Source organism: Passer domesticus, chromosome 7 (assembly GCF_036417665.1).
Source record: "Passer domesticus isolate bPasDom1 chromosome 7, bPasDom1.hap1, whole genome shotgun sequence".
NCBI classification, from domain to species: Eukaryota; Metazoa; Chordata; class Aves; order Passeriformes; family Passeridae; genus Passer; species Passer domesticus.
This window is the reverse complement of record NC_087480.1, coordinates 54,041,437-54,049,843: the sequence shown is the minus strand read 5'-3', so window position 1 is coordinate 54,049,843 and position 8,407 is coordinate 54,041,437. Positions and strand designations below refer to the sequence as shown.

General features: G+C 44.4%; 1 long non-coding RNA gene across 2 annotated transcripts; it reads left to right on the top strand.

The window, feature by feature from the left end:
• The first annotated feature begins 1,908 nt into the window (after nucleotides 1–1,908).
• Nucleotides 1,909–5,832, top strand: LOC135304153 (uncharacterized). Of its 2 annotated transcripts, XR_010365599.1 has the most exons (4): nucleotides 1,909–2,000; nucleotides 4,226–4,342; nucleotides 4,428–4,568; nucleotides 5,369–5,832. It is a non-coding gene; the product is annotated as an uncharacterized LOC135304153 (long non-coding RNA). The 2 variants fall into 2 exon arrangements; XR_010365598.1 differs by having other exon boundaries at nucleotides 4,428–5,832.
• The last annotated feature ends 2,575 nt before the right edge of the window (nucleotides 5,833–8,407 follow it).

Sequence of the window (8,407 nt, the reverse complement as noted above, 5' to 3'; positions counted from 1 at the left end):
GCTGGCAGCAAATCCGGATCTGCAGTGTCCTAAATAAAACTCTCCTTATGGTGGCACAATTTTTCTCACTCAGAGCAGTATTTCTGATACTGCTGCATAGGGATGAGACATCTGAGCCTTAATTTGCAGCTTCCATGTCACCCTGGAGCCTACAGTGTAGGGGCACATTGGAAGAGGCAGTCTAAGCAATCTGGTGCCCATTTCACAGGTGAAGAAACTGAGACACAGAGAGGTTGAGAGGTGAATTTGCCCGATCTGGTTTTCCCCTCTGAGGTTTGCAATCTGAGATGCTTCCATTAACAAAATGTCCTCTTTCCTTCTTAAAAAAACAACAAACCAAACCAAGTAAAAAAAAAAAAAACCAAAAAAACAACCAACCCATAACAGTCACACAAACAAAAAAACCCAAAGCCTCACATTTTGTAAGAAAAAATAATAAGCTTTCAAGTAAATATTTCAGAATCCTATGGCTGATCCCACAACATCACGTTACACTCCCTCAAGGTATTTATTTACACCCCTGTCTGAGGGGATTTGACCCAATATTTTCCACCTGCAGGCACTCATATATTCAGCTCTAGGATAACCTTAACTCTGGGATTTGTTTTAAATTTTAGTCATCCCTGAAGTGGTCAGACAGTTGGACTAAATGGTCATTGTAGGTCCCTTCCAAATGAAATCTCCTCTATTCTAACCTACAGCACTTCTTAAAACTGTTTGCCAATTGCTGGACCAGAGCAAAGACACACAAATAAAGAGGATAAAAATGGCAGCCACGAGGTTTTCTACCACCCTGTGTGATCCCTACCACCACCATCACTGTTTGTGCTCCGTTTGGGTCCTTGGGAGTTCTCTCAGCTGCACTTCATGGGTGAGGAAGGCTGAGGAGCACCTCAAGGACCAGATAAGGGGCACTGAGCTGCTCTGAGCCAAGCCATGACAGGGGTGCTCCCAGGAGCAACCCATCTCTCAGCACCTGGGAATTTTAGCATTGCAAACCAGCACACCAGAAAGATTTAAGGGGCACCCAGGGTCAAGCAGGAGCTGGGTGGTGGCTGGGAGGCTTTACAGCTGGACTGAAGGGCTTAACATGGTAATTGTGAACCTATGTCCCTTCCTGGCTCTAATCCCTGATCTGTTTCCTGCTCCACCTTTGCTAGGGCTGGGCATGCACCAGATTTCTTGGTTTCAGTGGGTTATTCTGTAATTCCAGTATGTCCCTCTGCTCTGAGGTAGAGCTGGAAAGTGTCCCATAAAGGGAAAGGAGGAGGAAAAAATACGTGTGTGGGGTTTCATGTGTTGGTTCCTGCTGCCTTAAGTTGCCCTATCCCACAGCACATGGGGTGAATGGGATGTATCCTCAACAAATATCCTGCACCTACATCCATCCATCTTGCACAAAAATCTGTGCTGTACCCCAGTAGTTCCTCCACCCTGTCAGTCATGCGCTTGTGGACCAGCAGACACAGATCATCAGCATCCTCCCTGTGCAAATTATGCATCCCTGTATAGTCTATCCCTGATGAAATTCTATTTTATCCTTCCCACTTGCTGCTACAGAAATCACCAGGGTGATTGCTTATGCCTTGCCTGGATTCCTTCAGATCTTTCTAGAACGTGAAATCAAAATGGAAGTAAACAAAAAGTTAAATGGGAATATCCAGTGCTGAAACTGACTCATTTTTATGGGGACGAAGTAAGTGGGCAGGCAAGCACGAAGGCATCAGAAATTCAGACAACTAAATTTCTGTCCCCACTGCAGACCCACAAAATGGAAAAAAAAAAAAAAAAAGACATGACGAAAAAATCTCCTCCAAATTTTCTAGTAATCCTTCCCTCAGTGGGACTTCTCCACTGAAACTGAGTTCAGGGATCCATCCCCAAGGCTGCTGGTGTGGATGCTGTCCCCACAGGCTGCAGGCCCTGCACACAGGTGCTGACGGCCCTGCTTGAGGGCTCCTCTGCCATGCTCAGCCCAGCTGCAGATCTGCAGATCAGGGGTAACACAGGGATGAATTTTACCCCTGGAGGCATCAGCAGCCCATCCCACTGTGCACACACAGCCCTGACAGCCCCCTACTCCCATCCTCTTTGCTCCAGGAGGGGAATGAGGACAGGATGAAGGCCCAGGAGCCCACAGAGACATCCACAACATCTCCCTGTGCTTTGGGATCTCACTGCCAGCCCGGCCTTTTGTGCCAGCTCCCAAGAGCTCAGAAATGCGTGGCAAATTTGGGCGAGGGGCTCATGGCCCAGCTGCAGGACACACTGACACACGTGTCCATGTGCCAGAGCAGCTTCCTCGGGTGCTGAACTCCCACTGTCTTTGCTGGAATCACTCTCTTACATTTCAGCAGAGGCCCAAACGCGGCCTTTAGCAGGGATGCTTTGCTGAATAGGTGGAAAAGCCTCGGCTTTACACCAGCAGAGGATCTGGCCCAGAGGCTATCAGGCATATGGCTATCACAACAATGCCGAATTAAGCTATTTAAATTGCCTATGGAATGCCACAGGGTCCACGTGCTTTTTTTTCCTTTTTTTTTTTTTCCCTTGGTAAAAGTCCTCTTTGTTATTATTCTGATGACCAACTTGGGCTGCTTTGCTTTGTCATTTTTAGTCAGTCCACAAATTCCCTGAGCTATACAATTTATGGTTTTATCACCAGTTCCTAAGCTTTTCTACCCCGTCTCTCCTGCATCTCAAATACTTCTCCCCTTTAAATAAACCTGCTTCATTTTTTTTTCATAACTTTCCAAAGCAGATAAAAAATTCTGAATTTCTGAAACATGCAAACTGATCACTGTGGCATTAAGAAATCTTAAGAAGACTTATTTTAAGGGGTTTTATTAGGGAAATTCCTGCTCTTTAAGATATCTGTACGGTTGTCAAAAGCAGTCACTTTTGCAGATGTTGGGGCTTTTCTTACACTAATCTCCGAGGAAAGCCTGAGCCTCAGAGATCACTTAGCAATTTTTAGATTTAAGGAGATGAGAAGAAAAAGCCAGGGAGCTGGTCCCTCTTAGGGTCAAGTCTTATTTGAATTCAGAGATCTCTTCGTCTAACATGCAACAGTGTCGTTAAGATGACGGCTAATTAATGCAAGATGACTTTGAGATTGCATTGAAAAAAAGGAAAAGAAAATAAAAAGGACAAAGAAAAAGTGTAACCTAAAGAAAACCAAGCCTGGCCCCTCCCCGAGGAGAAGCAAAGCCACAAAAACTCTGTTTCCACTGGGTCACCAGTATCAAACCATCAACAAAGCTAAGAGCCAGCAAAATCTCGTCCCTACTTATCCAGATCAAGACTGGGCTGGGTGTAAAATGTTTTTTGATGTGCCTCAGCTCTCAGCTATCCCTCCCTGGCCAGGCTGCTATCTGTCCATCAATCACAGTAATGCCACCCTTCATTTTTGTCTCTCGGTGTAAAGGAATTAGGTAACCGTACTTATTTAGGATCCCTATTAGTTCTGTATTTGTAATTTGTCAAGTCTTTAACACCTTTTTAAGCTTGAAGAGCACTAAGCCAGATCTGTTCTTCTCTAATCACATCAGCTTATTTCTGATTTCCAGAAATTACAAGGAACACAGGCAGGGGAAAGGCCAGGCTCTGGTGTAAACACAGTGCAGAGCTGTCCCTGTCCCTCTCAGTGCCACCAAACCCTCCCTCCTTGCTCCATCGGGAGGCACCTGCCTCCAGTGGGAGCCACCCCAGGGAAGAGAAGGCAGCACCTTGCCCCTCTGCTCAAAAGCCACATCCAATGTACTTGATACTCAAGGCACTTGGGAATATCTGCTCCCAGCCCAATCCCTGCAAGCAGATGAGCTGCTCAGACTGTCAGATAGCTTACTAACCCCAGCCTCCTCCTCCTCTTTTTTTTTTCCTTTTTAAAGCAACACAGATTAGAAGAAGCGTGTTTCCATGTGGTATCCATTTGCAAATTAGCCACAGTTCTCTAACATTAGTGTTATTAGGTATTTAACTCCTGCCTCTTCCTCCTCTCTTCTTATTCTATCCAATCCAGTTGTTTAAAACAGAACAGTAATACATACATACACACAGTAATTGTATATATGTATACATAACTTGCAAAACCAACCCCAAACTATGCCCAAATGTATATTTCTCCCTGTCTCACAAGTCCTTTAATATCTGATTAATGTCTATTTTACTCCTTCCCCCCAGAGTATTTAGTGTGTGCCTGTATAAATCTGCATATATTTTGCAGAGCCAGTGGAAGAACTGGGAAAAGCTCCATTGGTTTAACTGAGGAGACTCAGAGGAGCCAGGTCAGGTGATGGGAGGAGCTCCAAAGGCAGTGAAGTGGCCATGTCTGGGGCACAACGTAAGAATTAATTAATTATAATTAATGAGCGCATGAATTTAATGCTGTGACATTAACATATGTGTTTTTCTTTCCTTTGGAGCAGTGCAGGATTAGCCCTTCCTAGCGTGGTGCAGCTGTGGTACCATTTGGTAGCAGAGATTTCCTGGCTCAACCGTGCTGCAGCCTGGTGGAATTTGTGCCGAGAGTGATTCTCTTCTACACGACCCAGTGATTTCAAGGGGAGGTAAAGAGCACTCAGATGGGTGTGCTGACATGTGAAGTAACACTCATTTGTGAGTCTGCAGTGCACTGTTGATTGTAAGGGTTTGAATTTTCCTGGGAGGTTGCTGCTTTCAGAATAGATCACAAAAGAGAAGCTCTCGTCTTTGAGCTATTGATATTTTCAGCCTTCCTTAAATATTTGTTCCCTTTGATACTGCTGGCAGATTCTCTTCTGCCTCGGTTTGGAAAGGCCTGATCCAGTGCTCCTGGTTCAGAAGAGAGAGAAAGGCTTCTCAGGACCACCCTGGGCATTCACACCTCCAGGTGTTCTGCTCAGGGACTCTGTCAGTTTGTGCTGCTGAGAAATGAGCAGCCACATCAAAACCTTCTTGCTCAGTTTGACCAGAATCTACCTCAGCCCAGACTGTGAGAAAACTCAACTCAATGGCCTCTGGGGTATTTACAGCCAGAAATTTGGTGTAAAAAAGCATGTCAGGTTGAATCCATGCTTGAGAGTGTGAAAATAAGCAGTCTCTATTAACATGACTGTCATCCAGTGACAAGCCAGTGTTTAGTGTGAACTCCTCACATAATAAAAAATCATTGGTTGATCTGAGGGTTTTTTACTTTTACACTATTGTGACAAGCATAGTTTTAAAAGCTTGCCCAAATGGGGGACTTTGGAGTAGTCCCCACTGGGAATTTGGATGCTCCCATGATAAACACTTAGTGATCACACCACACCACCTTTATTGCTGCTGCTGCATCTGACCTCACTGCAACTACAAAGCAGTTTCACATTCCCTTTTTTTATGAATGCAGATGCTGCTGAACTTCATTCCTATCCTGTAGAGATCTGGTGATCAACAGATTGGGTTTTTTAATCGGAGTAAAGAGATATTCAAAACTGATTGTATGAAAGGAAAAATCCTAGGATTTGTTGATGAAAGAGTTCAGCTTTTGGAATAAAACTCTCATCAGTCTTAATTACCTCTGGTGTTGTCTGTAGGAAAACCTTCATAACAATTCCATGTTCTTCAAACTCTTTCTCCTTTTTCACTGAAGATGAGAGATGAATAAAACTAAAATGGAATTATGTCATCTGTAGCTTCCTTAGAGGAGAAATAGCACTTTGGAGGAGGTCAGTCTCAGTTGGACATGAGGTCAGTCTTATAATATAAGAGGAGGTTTGGAAGACTCAAATGAGCTCAGCTCTGGATTGAGTACAACTGATGAAGCAAAAACTTTGGTCTTAGAAAGATGGTGTGTTTGCACGTAAAACCATTCTCCACACACTGGTGCTCCACCTGTTCAGTGCAATTTCACACATTGCTCCATCTAATCCTACAGCAATAAATTAGAGAAAATATCTCCAAATTTTTATTACCAGCAAACCCTTACCTATGGTCTCCACTGAGGTTATTCACTGCATCAATAAAGTTTGAGGTGAAATCAGTTACTTTTGGGTATCTATCCTCTTGTGGGTGGCTTCAGGGACATTCCCCACTCCCACATCATCCTCATGCCTGTATAAGGATGGGTTGTTTGTACTGTGGAGGTCACTGGGGAACTGCAGCCAGCTGCAAACATTCTCATTTTTTTCAGTCAGGTTTTTCATAGCAAGTGCAGGATTACTTTAGCCATTACAGAGTTTTTAAGCTAGTTTAGGTGCCTTCTTACTTGTTTCTTGGCACACACAAGATAGATAAACTCATTTTTACACAAATGCAAACCAGGATCTCCTTGTATTCATCTGACTCCCAGGCAGGAGGTTTTTAAGATAAATACAGATGTTCAACCAGTGTTGGCAGGTGTTAATTCCATACAAAGAAATTTCACTGTTGCCCTTTTCCACTTGCTTGTGCTATACCCCCAGAGAGAGAAATTCTGGTTTGTTTTCCATGACAAATTGTGTCTGGCTGTTGCTATTCCACAAGCACCCCTTCCAAGGGCAACACAAACCCTTCACTGACCTGTATGGTCAGGCTCCAGGACACTGACCATCACTAGAAGAAAACTCCACCTCTTCATGGGTCCTTTTCTTCCAGGACTGAAATCCTGGGGAAAAAAATCTGCCTCTATGTCCCCACAACTCTTCTGCCAAAAGTCTGCAATCAGCTTTTAAATACAGGGCAAGGACTAATCTGAGAATTACCCTCAGAACCCCCAAACATGATGACCACTTATAACTGCTCCTAGACTTATTTAAAATCTTTAGACTTTTAATAAGATAATGAAAACAAACAGAGTAAACAAACCACTGGAGGCGAGAGAGGTGCAGGGTGATGGAGGGTGATTTTCCCTGTCACTGCACCAAGCTGGGTGTTGATGAAGTTAAAGCCATACAGAACACCTGATAGATATACAGAGATAAAATGCGAGAGGAGAGAACACAATGCTGTCAGTTCATCTCTGAGCCAGGATAAATATTAACATTATCAGACTACTGTGAAAAATCCCAGAGAGGGATTACAACCAGAGATTCCTTAGAAGAAGAACGGGTGAAAAAAAAAGAGAGAGAGATAAATGGAGGCCTTTCTGAATGCTCTGAAGGCAGTATCACTTTCTCTCAACACATTGTCAAGCTCTTTCACAGAGCAAACAGGTCTTTCATTTCACAGCCTCCTCTCCCTACTCAAGGGCCATGGGTAGATCCGGGAAATAAAGAGGATTTTGGAAACTTGTCAAGTGGCGGGAGGGGTTTTCAACTGGCGTTTGAAAAAGGACTCGGTGAAACCTGATCTCGTGTTATCACAAGCACCACTTTCCTCTCCGTCCCCTGCACTTGCCCGCTCGGGTTTGCTTTCCCCAAGACCTGGCATCAAAGGGAAGTTCAGGAGAAGTATGTGGGGTGACAGCCCCAGGTGCTGCGGTGTCTGTAAGGCAGTGAAGGCGATGCTCAGGGGCTGAGGGCACAGATGATGCACCCAGCAGCCCCAAAAGGCTTCAGCAGGTGCAGGGACAGGTCTGTGCCCAAGGACTGCTGTGTCCTGGTCCAGGAGCACCTCAGCTGGAAATCCATGCTCCAGCCTGAGCAGCTCCCAAGCTCTGGCTTTAGAGCTGTGCTTTCATCATTTCTGCAGTGAAAGCTGCTTCCCCCTCTTGGCCTCTCTGCAGTTCTCCACCGTGTATGGGCTGGGAACCAAGAAATCAAATGGCTACAGGTTAAAAAAATGAACCCTTCTCCATAACCACGAGCTGTTATGAACCTGGATCATGTCATGATGGGGAACAAAATTACAGGTGAGTAGGACAGATTTTTTTATTGCTCTCACACTGCAGGATAATACCACAGTAACACAGCCAAAAATACAGAATTTTTCATCAAAGTAGCAGAGACCAGTTGAACAACCAGGAGGTTTATTAGTATTTGGGCCAGCTACCAACAGAGCACAGAACAGTGTCTGTAGAAAGAGTTTCAGTGACAGGGTTTTCTTATCTTTGGAAAAGAAATTATCGATGAGGAAGTGCTAAAGATAAAATGGACTGAAAAAGGCAAATAGGAAATAGCTGTTCACCATTTCTCCTTCTAGAAGGACTGGAAGGCAGCAGTTAAAACTTGCAGACCAGCTGGAAAAGGAAAAATAATTTTTTCACACAAAGCATGTTTATAGAGCTTCTCACCACTGGATGTTGTGAATGATCAAAGGCAAATGGAGAAATTAATCACAAAAATAAATTAATTTTGTTTACATTGGAAAGTCCCTCAGCCACACATCTGGGGCTTGGGAGGCTGTTCTGGTGGAGGATCACTGTGAGTTTGTGGTGTGACATTCCTTCATCAGTGTTCACTGCTGGCCACAGCTGGAGCCAGGATGCTGAGAGGGATCAGCCCTTGCATAGAGATTGGCTGCATTTATT